This window comes from Vipera ursinii (assembly GCF_947247035.1).
Source record: "Vipera ursinii genome assembly, chromosome: 1".
NCBI classification, from domain to species: domain Eukaryota; kingdom Metazoa; phylum Chordata; class Lepidosauria; order Squamata; family Viperidae; genus Vipera; species Vipera ursinii.
In genome coordinates, this window is record NC_139512.1 from 130,524,613 (window position 1) to 130,536,769 (window position 12,157).

Below are 12,157 nucleotides of genomic sequence, written 5' to 3' on the forward strand. Positions count from 1 at the left end.
AAAATCACGATACATCGCGACATGTCATGTGACTTGGCGAGTTTGACACCCCCGGTTTAGAAGCTTGAACCTAAATATTTCCATTGCTGAAATATGTGACGTCACGTATAAAGATGAAACATACAATTCTGACTACATTCTGAATCAGAGGGTGATTAATGCAATCTGTTTCATACATGAGGAGGATGTGCTTGTAATTTTTGTCTTCTTCCTGGTATCTTCTATAAATCTTGGAAACATACAAAAATCAACAATTGTCAAATATGTATTCATGCAAACTATTCGGTTTCATTTTAGTAGTTTCTATGTGCATTGGGAAAAGTCACAATTTCCAAGAATGAAAGTTGAGTAAAAGATACTCATTTTTGTTGTGTTTGCAACTTATTTTGAGAGTTCTTAGAGATTGATAGACTGTGTGACTTGTGATTAGGTAATAAATAAGTAATAAATATCACATTTTAAGAGAACCAGAGAAATTGGAGGATTTTGTTTCTAGCTCAGATTAATTTAACTCAATGAATCACAAGCTAATGTTCTGCTCTATTTGTTGTGCCTCTAAGGAAAAGCTTGTTGTGCAAAGTAGCTTTGCATAGTTCTTTTGTAACTCTACACAAGAACTTTGGATACTCCTCTACTTGTTTTTTGGCTTAGGAGCCTATACTAAGAATTGGAAGTACAGTAATCCTAACTATGTATCCAATAGGAATTTTTGCATCATCAAAGCAGGATCAGGAATAGCCTTTCAACTACTCAACTAATCAGTTTAGAACACTGCCTTTTTATTTTATATATGGATACTTGTTTTAAGAAATTCAGAATGAATAATAATGGTAAGTGCCCCTAAAATGAATACTGTACATTTGTAAAAATTTATAAAATTATTCTTAGTTTCAAAATGAATTCCTAAAGATTCAAAATTACAATCATAATTTGCTTGCTAAAGTGATAGTAAATAAACCACTGTATCAGGTAATTAATATCTTTATTTGTTGCAGTGGTAACAGTACAGTAAAACTCTAGTGTAATAGACTATTAGGGAGAATGTATCACCTTTAAATTCAAAAGTTCATTAAAACAATTTGATGTAATTTACACATTCTGCACACTTTTGTCATTTATATAATTATATAACAATTTTATACAAAGGAGGTAAACTGATGAAAATTTTTTATATATTTATCAACAGTCATTTCATACCACCTATAATGCTAGACTCCAGAAGGTATAAAAAACATAAAAATAACCCAAACAGTAAAACATCTTAAAATCCTTTCACTCAAAGTAAAATACACCTCCCCCCAAAAAAAAACCCTATTAAAGCTTTATGCTTTATAACAAGAAACAGTTATAGCTGGTAATATTAAGAAGCCCATCTTGATAAAATTGCTTTCACAGCCTTGCAAATGTTAGGAATGAAGGGACCCAGGCACACTTTTGGAGGTAAGGTGTTTCAAGTATCAGGGCTATCACAAAGGCCTGTCATCTGATTCATGGCCCTCACATGTTCACGAGAATGGGACTTTGTAGAAAAACTGATAAAATGGGCAGAATCCTTTGGGAAAAGGTAGTTACCATTAAGAAAAGATGTAAAAAAACATTATTGCAGTAATTACACAAATTAACACAACATAAATTGCATCAGTTGTCTAGATTGAGTTGGAAGATGACAACCTGTTCCCTATTGTTGAAGGTAAAACCTAATTTTAAATTTTGTCTTTGTATACATATCTTTTGTCATATTACAAGTCAGCTTGGTAGTTATGTTATTTTTCATACAGAACATTTTAAGTGTTTTTGAAGGAAAGTGGCATTTATTTATTTATTACATTTATATGCCACCCATTTCACTGTCAAGCGATTCATCTGCATGTCCCTCTTGCTTCTCAATATAATGTATTAATTATGGTTTGTTCCATGATGCCTGAGTTCACATATCACATTTCACAAGGCTAAAACCAAACAAGCCACATTTAGATTTAAAGCAGTACGTGAAACAATCATTACAATTTAGTGGAGCAGTAGAATTTTTCAATGTAAAAAATTATATTTTCATAACTAGGGAAGATATCCAAGGTTTAAAGATGACATAGTTTTGGGATATCTGGCAATGTGGCTAAGCTTAAAGACCTTGCCTAAGTCAGGTGTTGCTGATGTTTACAATTACTATGATAAAGCTAACGAGTAATCTTGATGCAGAATTTAATCCTTATTTATTAGCTGAGTTTGAAATTAATGTGGGCCTTTTTGTTTTACAATAAGGTTTTGTGCAGGAAAGAATACACAACTACTCAATTTCCAGTAGATTCAAAGGAGCAGTGCTTAATGCTGTAGCATTTATCCATAGGTTCTCTAAAAAGCTAAGAGTCTAAGACCTGGCCCATTGTTTTGCAGAACATTTTTGTCATTTATTGGTTCCTAAGTATGGTTCTGAGCAACCTTACCACTACAACTCTGAATTAAACAGTATCCTTTTTGGAAAAATAGTTACATAATTCCGTCCAGTAGCAGCCCATTCGAGGCAAGTAGAAAAGAAGAGGTTGGATATATGTAAGCATTCTTATGAATGGGCTCTGTCTTTAGACGGGTGATAAATTATTACAAATCATGCATGAGAGCAGTTTCCAAGCTGGAAGTTTTGCAAGAGCAAATGTAGATCATGAAAACTAATGTGGAAATGGTAAGATTGAACTCAGAAGTGTCTTATACTAGCTGTGGGTAAAACCTAAAGACTCCATAATAAAATCCTGTAGAATTACCAACACAACCGATTCTGGGTTGGAAAAAAGTCCTCTATACATTTTGGTAAGCCATGGTTTGTTTAATGACGGCTAAATATTTGAAGCCACAAACTATGGCTTAAACTCTAAACAAAATTATGGCTTAGTGACGAGATTCAAACATCTTCCAATGCAAGGACAGTTTATGTTGCTGGCAAATGGTAAATTTAGAGGCTCTATGACAGGGGTGTCAAACTGCCGGTCCACAGGCCAGACACATCATGAGGAAACCATGCCCACCCCATTGCCAGCAATGGGGAAAAAGTTCCGATACGTTGCACGACGTCACATGACGTCATGAGTTTGACATGTCTGTTCTATGACAATTCGCCACAGCCAACTTGCCACGGCCAACTCACCGCAAGAAAACTCACTGTGGGACGAGTTAATATCAAAGAAATGGTAGAATAGAATCATTAAAGGATGCAAAAGGAGGGACAGGATGAAATGTGAATGAATGACAAAAAATAAAATATTGTATTTATTTATTTTAAATAATTGAATTGTTAAATTGTCCTGTGGCGAGTTGTCCTATGGTGAATTGGCTGCAGTGAGTTGTCCCATTCCAAAATTTAGATATTATGTTACACAGTGTGCTTCTTTGTGCTTTCTCAGCATATTATGTGAATCAGCTCTTATGGTATGTAAAATAGCCATGGTTAATAGCACGGTATGGTGGGGAAACCCAATCACAGAACCACACATCGCATGGCTTTTTACCCCTTGGTTTCACTAACAGGATGGGAAGGGCTGGTTCATTTTTAATAGCTGGCTGATCTTAATGACTTCATTGCATCATGACATACAGCTCGGTAGTGGTGTTAGGTAAGCAAAGAATAAATGAAGTAGGGAGGATTCCTGTGACTCATAATTCCAAGACACTGGGCCAAATTGTTGTGCAAATTCCCTTCTGTGCGCCTTTTCCTAGCTACAGATCAGGTTGATAAGAGCAAGTAGTTTTCATTGATGTGACTTATTCAATTCTTCCAATTCTTTCCTTTATTCCATAGTTTCCTGCAGTTGTATATTCTTTTAGGGAAATTAGAGGGATAGAAAAAATGGTCAATATCTGTGCTTGCTTACTTTAATCATTACTGAGGTTTCCCATAGGGCAGTAGAGGTGATAAGATTTAACTCCATGTGGTGTATAACTGCTGGCCCACAGGCCGGATGCGTCCTGGCAAAACCACGCCCACCCCATTGCCGGCAATGGGGAAAAAGTCGTGATACGTCACGACACGTCATGTGACATTGCGAGTTTGACACCCCCACATAATGCAACCAGTTGCTAAGGAGAAAAGTTAATAGGTTCATAAAGGAACATTTTATCATACTCATGAACTACTTTACATATGAGATTTCCCTATATAATCTGGGAATTTCCACTATCAATTAATGTTCCATATCTGGCTCCCAAATCCATATTGTGTGGCCTCAGAGTTTTAAAAACTCTGCAATTTCCCACCAGGTTTTGGTGGCAAATAACTTTAAAAGCTGTTGAGTCTTTGCTTAATTTTTGCAAAGCAACAGTGCTGTCCTTGCCCTCTTTGATAATATTTCATTATTGTCCTCCTCACTTTGCAAAAACTGTAATCAAAGAAAAGAGTGCAGGCTGCAGCTGCCAAAAACAGTGCTTGTCCCTTTCTCACCAGACATTGTTTACTAGAAAAGTTTGCAGTCTTCAAAGATTCTCTAGTGCTGATTGATTTTGTGATGTGTCTCAAAACTGCTTTTGTATTTCCAAGAGTAATTCTTTAAATCCTGAAGGAGGGTTGCGCTTTGTATCTTAATCTGAATTCTTATTCAAATAGACTGAAGGCACAGGAATTAAAACATGATAGTCTATAAGAGCACAGATAACATTTGGGGTTTCTGATTTTTTTCCCTGTAATACAACATACAAGAGACAAAACTTACAAAGAGGCAGAAATGTGCCACCAGACCTAGTGTATTGTATAATATTCAAGTCTGCTTATTTAAGAAAAAACAAGACTGTGTATTTGGAATACATAAGGAGACTTTCTTGATAGTTTCTGTAACCTTTAACACTTTTCACACCTCTTCCTCTTCACTGAAGATATTGGGATAATCTCATACAGGTGACATCTTTGATGTTCTGCTCAACTGGTATCTTGTTTTTGGACTGCAATAAATTTAATTTCAGATAAATACTTGTAATTAAGGACCTGTTTGCTAAAAGTTACTAATGTTACGAAAGAAAATGGCAGTGTTTATATATCGTGATATGGCCTGTTTGGTTGTGATTTAGTATGTTAAAGCAGTAATTCTTATTTGTAAACTTTGATTTATAGTGCAACATTTTAAGTGAGCCCCTGCACTTCAACAAATTGCTGTCAAAACAAAAAAGGTGTTGTGTTATTAATTTAATTGTAGAAATGAATCAACCATCATTGAGCAGACCGATCAACATTCATGAGAATACTTAAAGTAATAGATCCTCCATTGTTTTTCCATTTTACTATTAGTCTATCTCCTAGACTTTTAATTTGGTAAAATGTGCAAAACCAATTCCTTTTTTGAATGAGAAGTATAGAGTATATGCATGGTTTTCTGTATGCTGTTTTGGCAGTGTTTCTTTGGATCTATTTGCTTGCTAAACCAAAGGCTTAAGTCAAAACAACTGTTGAAGATGAGCACTGTGTTTTAATGAGGGCTGCCTGGTCAGTAAAAAAGAAAAAAGAAATCTTTCATGATAATCCTATAATTACATTCTTTAGATTTACTTGGCCAGGAAATTCTTTTACAGTAATGCTCTGACTGTAAAACTTCTTATTGACTTAGACAATCTGGACAGAGGAAACCAAACATTAGAATCAAACAAGCTTTCTATTTCTTTCTGGATCAAAATAATTGCAGGTTCACAAACTGTCAAGTTCTAAAAAGTTGTTTTTATATTTAGTCTATTGCTATTTCAGGTACCTATATGTATTTTTGGAAGTTTACAGTTGAAATAGACAGTTTATGCTTTAGATTTGTGAACTGCAGCATTGTAAAAATGAAAATCCATTAGACCTGACTATTCCAGTCTATCATTTTATTCCATAAATAGAGTACAGGTAAATTTACTTAAGCAGAATAATCTATGGATATTGGTGAAGTCTTTAGTTATTTGCAGGTTTTGAAGCTAAAACTAAAGACGCTTTTACATGAGAATTCTGCATAAAGTAGAAACATTGAAAGCAGATCCAGAGCTCTGTATTGTATTTCAGTATTAGAAGTGCCAGCTAAACCAATTTTCTTTCAGTGTAATGGCAGTCCGGGTCTGGATGGGGAGGAACAGGCTTCGACTCAACCCTGACAAGACTGAGTGGCTGTTCGTGCCGGCATCCCGGGAAATTCCGATTATCCCATCATTGGCCATGGGGGGTGAGCTATTACCCCCCGTAGATAGGGCCCGCAACTTGGGAGTCCTTCTAGATTCACAGCTCTCTTTGGAAGAGCATATTGGAGCTGTGACTAGGGGGGCCTTTGCCCAGGTTCGCCTGGTGCGCCAGTTGCGGCCCTATCTAGACCGGGATGCCTTGCGCACAGTCACTCATGCGCTCGTGACCTCTCGTCTAGACTACTGTAATGCTCTCTACATGGGGCTGCCCTTGAGGTCCACCCGGAGACTCCAGCTGGTGCAGAATGCAGCCGCGCGAGTCGTCTTGGGAGTTTCCCGATACTCCCATGTTACACCTCTGCTCCGCGAGCTGCATTGGCTACCGGTTGCTCTCCGGGTGAGGTTCAAGGTGTTAGTTATGACGTACAAAGCCCTTCATGGCATGGGTCCGGATTACCTACGGCAACACCTGCGACCGGCGTCAACTTCCCTCCGTCCAGTGTGCTCCCACAGAGAGGGCCTCCTCAGGGTGCTGCCGATCAAAGAATGCCGATTGGTGACCCCCAGGGGGAGAGCGTTCTCTGTGGGCGCGCCAGACCTTTGGAACAGCTTACCGGTTGAGCTCCGGACGGCCCCCGACCTTCGCTCCTTCCGGCGCGATCTTAAAACATTTTTTTTTCGAACAAGCTGGCCTGGTCTGACGGGATGGGGTTGGGTTTTTAAAATTAGTTTTTAACTTAATATGTATTGATTTTATGGGCATGATGTTTAATGGTTTTTTAATAGTTTTTTAATTTTTGTATCTGATTTTTATTATGTATTGCCCTGTTCACCGCCCTGAGTCCTTCGGGAGAAGGGCGGTATAGAAATCAAATTATTAAATTAAATTAAATTAAATTAAAGTTAAACTGTTGAAAGGCTCATTTGGCCTTTTTTTTTAAGACATCCATTGGAAGGACCTTTTCTCCTTTTCCTGGCTCCTCAGTTCAGGCCATCTAAAGAAACTTGTTACCTTATTTATTTCATCCCATTTGTATATCTGCCCATCTCACTTAGTGGCTCTGGAGGGGCGTGATTTGTCAGTAGCTGAAACAGAAGTGAGCAGGTAAAATTCACAGGACTTTAGTCAATTCCTTTTTTCTCTTCCTAGTGGGATGAATTGGTATGCAAAGTTATTAGGTTTTCTTTTATCTTGTTTTTTTCCCCTCTTTGATATGGAACGGGGTGAGGAATTTTATTGATTTATTTATTTCTGCAATCCTGGGCAGTGATTTCTGCTCTTTACTTTTGACTCAGAGCAGAAGATTGTGGATTGCCTTCAAATTGTTTCAAAGGATTTGGAGAGGGAAACCGTAGTAGTAGGTGTTGGGTTTTTTTTATATACCCTTGATTTTGCTTTACTCAAACATTGTGCTGAGGCAAAATATAGTTTCTTTCTCTATGGGTGAGCGTGATAGCAGCCAATGTTTTATTCAACAAACTATGGGTAACCATGATGCCTGAAACAGGTCTAATTACACATGAATTTATCTTCAAAAGAATCACTGTACAAACCCAATTCAAGCCAAGACAACTCAGAGTTGTTTACACCCCTTTCTGCTGTTGTACTGTACTTGTTTGCCTTTGATCCTTCACCTATAATTTTGCTGCTTTTTATTGATGGCAGATGTGCCATCTGCGTTTTTCCTCCATGCTGTGTTGTTTCACAGCATTTTGGGCTTTTTCCATTCCTTTTCATATCTTTCCAGAACTCTGTTAGAGCTCTTTGTTAAGCCATGGAGCTCGAACATAGCTACAGAACAAACCCCCACAAGGCAGCTGGAATCCCCATTGGAGCATAACTAAGCCTCAGTAAGTAAATTAGAGAATTAAGGACAGGAGCTCTCTTTTTATTCCTATCAGATTTCCTGTATTTTGGGAGGCGCATGCTGAATTAAGGGTTTGCTTCTGCACGGGGGAGTTGGCTTTTATTTTTATGAGGGGTCCTTGGTGCTCTCTGAGCTTGCTTGTTTTCTTGCGGTCATTTCATTACCCAAACTAGGTAAGATCATCAGTGCTAATGAGCACCAAGGAGCTCTCGTGTCAACCCTGAGCTTACAAGTATTCTCCTTTATTAGCTTTTATTTTTAATTTTTGGATGCTGGGAGTTCACTGGAACCTGCATCTTGTACATTTAAAAGCAGCAGAACTGCTGCATTATAGTTAACTGAGGAGGAGGTTTAGTAATTTTTTTTTATTGGTGAGCATTGCATTTGGAGTCATTCATTTGAATTTTGGCTTGGAAAAAGATCTCCATCCTGCTTCAAGTGGCAGAGCCTCTTTGAAGATATTTAAGTCCCTTTGGAATCAGGAACCGTGTTGCAGCCTTCTTGTTAAGAGCATTTCAGTGTTAAAAGTCTAACTGACTGTTTTCAAAAAGAAATCTTAGACTCTTGGTGGTCCACATATACCTTTTAGCAATGAGTGAGACTAAAATTGTCACTCAGATATCTGACTAAACTTAGTGGGAACTGTACATTCCTCTCTGAAGTTTAAGTTTGGAATTGTTCTGCATTTAAATGTTGAACTGCCACTAAGCATGTATAGTTGTATGTCACATATTCAATAATATCCTCACAGGATTTTGGAGGTTATGGATTTTATGATGTTCTCTTTTTGTCTATTCTTATCTTTATGACATCCAAGGTGCTCTGATTCAGCCACTTTAACCTTAGTGTGTCCCTTCTTTCTACACAGCAAGAGAAGCCAGGTGTGGTACCTTGGGAAGAAAAAAAAAGAGTGTCTGGCATTAAATTCACTGGAAATGAAATATTTTCTTATCCAGGATACGAAATCTCCATTGTTTATAGAAATAACCAGAGTTTTGAATTCACAGAAAATGCCTAACCTTGCTTAATCTTGTCATTTTAGATGCTTGCCGGTGTGGATTTTCTGAACTGTTCATAATGGATGTGTGCTTATCCCACATAAATTATTTCATCAAAGTTCTTGTTAAATACTCTGTAATGCAACCATTCTAGATTAAAGTGTCTTAACATGTAGTTTATATAAGAAAAACTTTAATAGTGCTCAACTATCTTTTAGCAATGTCATTTGGGTACTTTTACTGCTTTGTCTGTGTACCAAATGAGCTTGCCTTGGTTTTCAAGTGAACATTGAAACTATGCTGTTTGGAACACACCAGAATATCAGTAATAATCAATGATTATCAAAAGGTTCTTCACACTTTTGAATGCTGAAGAAATAGAAAAAGATTCTCAAAATTCATCTGGAATTTTGTCTCATTTGGACTTTCTGTGGAATATGAACCATCAGCGTAAACTCTTCTTCATGTTATAAACGTCCCATAAAAGGCATTTTCACACTACAACCTTCTCACAAACTAGCCATTCCACTACATATTTTTGGTTTATGGTTGTTAATAGTTGTTTTTCCATCATATACATATGTACGTATCATATGTATTTTTGAAAAGACACTGTGTAGATTTACTAGAACAAAGCAATAGGATTAACTAAATAGCTATTCCTGTATTTAAGACAGATACCGTAGTTAAGAAGTAACTGTTTCCAAGATAGTTATGTTTTCTAAAAGCTTGCTAACTTTCTCAGTTACAAAAATTAATCATCTTGACCTTAGTGTGGTGTGCATAATCCAAAAAATATTAATATTATGTCATGGTGGCGCAGTGGTTAGAGTGCAGTACTGCAGGCTACTTCTGCTGGCAGCCTGCAGTTTGGCAGTTCGATTCTAACTGGCTCAAGATTGACTCAGCCTTGCATCCTTCAAAGGACTGTAAACTGAAGACCCAGATTGTTGGGAGCAAGATGCTGACTCTGTAAGCCGCTTAGAGAGGGCTGTAAAAGCACTATGAAGTGGTACATAAGTGTAAGGGCTATTGCTATTTAGCCTCCACATTGAAGCTCTCTATATAGGCAGTCCTTGACCGATGACCACAATTGGGACCAGAATTTCAGCTGCTAAGCAAGGCAGTTATTAATTGAATTATAGCCATTATATAACCTTTTTTCATGGTTGTTAAGTGATCACTGCAGTTGTTAAATGAATCACTCAGTTATTAAGTGAATCTGGCTTCTCCCATTGACTTTGCTAGTTGGCTGGTAAGGTCACAAATGCTGATCACATGACCCTCCATGCCGCAACGGTCATAAATACTAAGTTGCTAAGTGCCTGAATTTCGATCAAATGACTGTGGAAATATTGCACTAATGGTAAGTGTGATGATTGGTCATGAGTCACTTTTTTATTGCCCTTGTAATTTTGAACAGTCGCTAAACGAATGCTTGTAAGTCAGATACTATCTGCATCCTAATGTAGACTTTGGATTTCTTTATTTTGAAGACACTGCTGAATTTCCTAACATAACAAATATAGTTCTTTTTGCTCGGTGAAATGTGCTTTTGATTTGCCTGTTTGAGAGGAATTCTGCTCCATTGGAAATTTGGTGCACTTAGAGCACTGGGATGTAAAGCACTGTTTAAATTCCAATCGGTATTTTTCTGGCATGTGGGCATGATTTAAATTCCTGTTTATTTTTAGCTGCAGAAACAGAATCAGATTGAGTCTTTGGGCTTTTAAACGTTTCTGAAAGTAGTTTCAGAATGACCTCCTCTTGTACCTTGATGTGAATGAGGTGAAATCAGAACAAAACACAGTGCAAATTAGCCAATATTGTGTGCAATTACTAAGTGAGGCAACTTCCTTTACTACCACTTCTGTTTTTCAGAACATTGCATAGAATGTCATTGTTGTAACTCAACGAGTTTCAAGGGTTTTACATATAGTATCCGTAGAAATCATATAGATATAAAATTAGTTGCCGTCACTGAAACCACAGCCCGCTCCACTTTCCTCATATTTCTTTTTTGCTGTGTTGAAGGTTATGCTAGACATGTAAGCATTTCCAAATTATACCTCACATGTTTTACGTGCTGAAAGGAAATCGCTATGAGAAAATATCTGTAAATTCAACTTTAAAAAAGAATTCTTTTGTTCCTTAAAAACCTCATAAAGTAGAAATAAGTGGTTGTAAAGAACGTGTCTTTTGGTCATATTTTCGGAAGACTCAGTTGATAATTTAATAACTACATTTTTCAATTATATGTAGCTAAATGCATAGTTTGCTGTGGAAGTCTGTTGGGCAATAGTTTTATTCAGGAGCATAAAATCATGAAATTATACTGATGGTATTCTAGCTGTTTCTCGCTGGAACTGGAGATTGAGATAAATAAAAACTTTTCTCCAACTTGCAAGTCTAGCTTGATTTACAGCAGGCCTCCTATCCTGATGAACAAAGTTCTATTGTACAGAGGTGCCAATTCAGCAGCTTGCCAGGCATTCAGATGCTGGCATTTATTTTGGGGTTTAATAAGCTAATTCAGTAACTGCTAGTTTTAACCAGCTGTTCCAAGCGGCATGGCAAAGGATACTGTAGCTGAAACTTTTCCAAAGTATAACACTTCTTTCAGGGAGGGATCCTGTAGAGCATACAATGGTTTCAAGGTCTTTCTGTAAAATTGGAGGAGAAAAAAGAATGAAGTAGATAAAAATTATCTCCGGAGTGAAAAAATTAAGCAATCTTGGAATTGTGGTCTGATAATAGTTTGGATTCTTCTGTTTCTACCCCTTCTAAGTCATGTGAATGTTGCAAATGGAAAAAGTTTGAGGTCTATCAAACAGAAGATAACATAGTGGAACCCTTTTCAGCAGTTGCTTATCTTTTGCCAGTTTTAATGCTGATTTGTGTGCACAAACAGGATGAAAATAACAGTGGTAGGACAATTCAGTAGCTCGAATCTGTTACTCTTATAAATGTATCATCCTTGGGTGACTTCTGCTTTTGCAGAAAAATCAAAGTTCTTATAGCAAGGGTACAAGCAGACTAGCCTTTCTTTCTTTCAGCAGGAAAAGTACTCAGACTGTGAACTTAAGAAGTCTCCATAGTTCCCCTCTTGAAAACTTCTTTTCTGAATGTGTTGATGCCAAGTATATCAGACAATAAAAATTTAGAGTGTTT

The 12,157-nt window shown here is 37.1% G+C and overlaps 1 protein-coding gene across 8 annotated transcripts in view; it reads left to right on the forward strand.

Moving 5' to 3' along the window:
- KALRN (kalirin RhoGEF kinase) overlaps positions 1–12,157 on the forward strand; it is a gene marked incomplete at its 5' end in the record, with an annotated part of 580,305 nt that overhangs the window by 502,394 nt on the left and 65,754 nt on the right. The gene's annotated exons all lie outside the window — the stretch shown is intronic.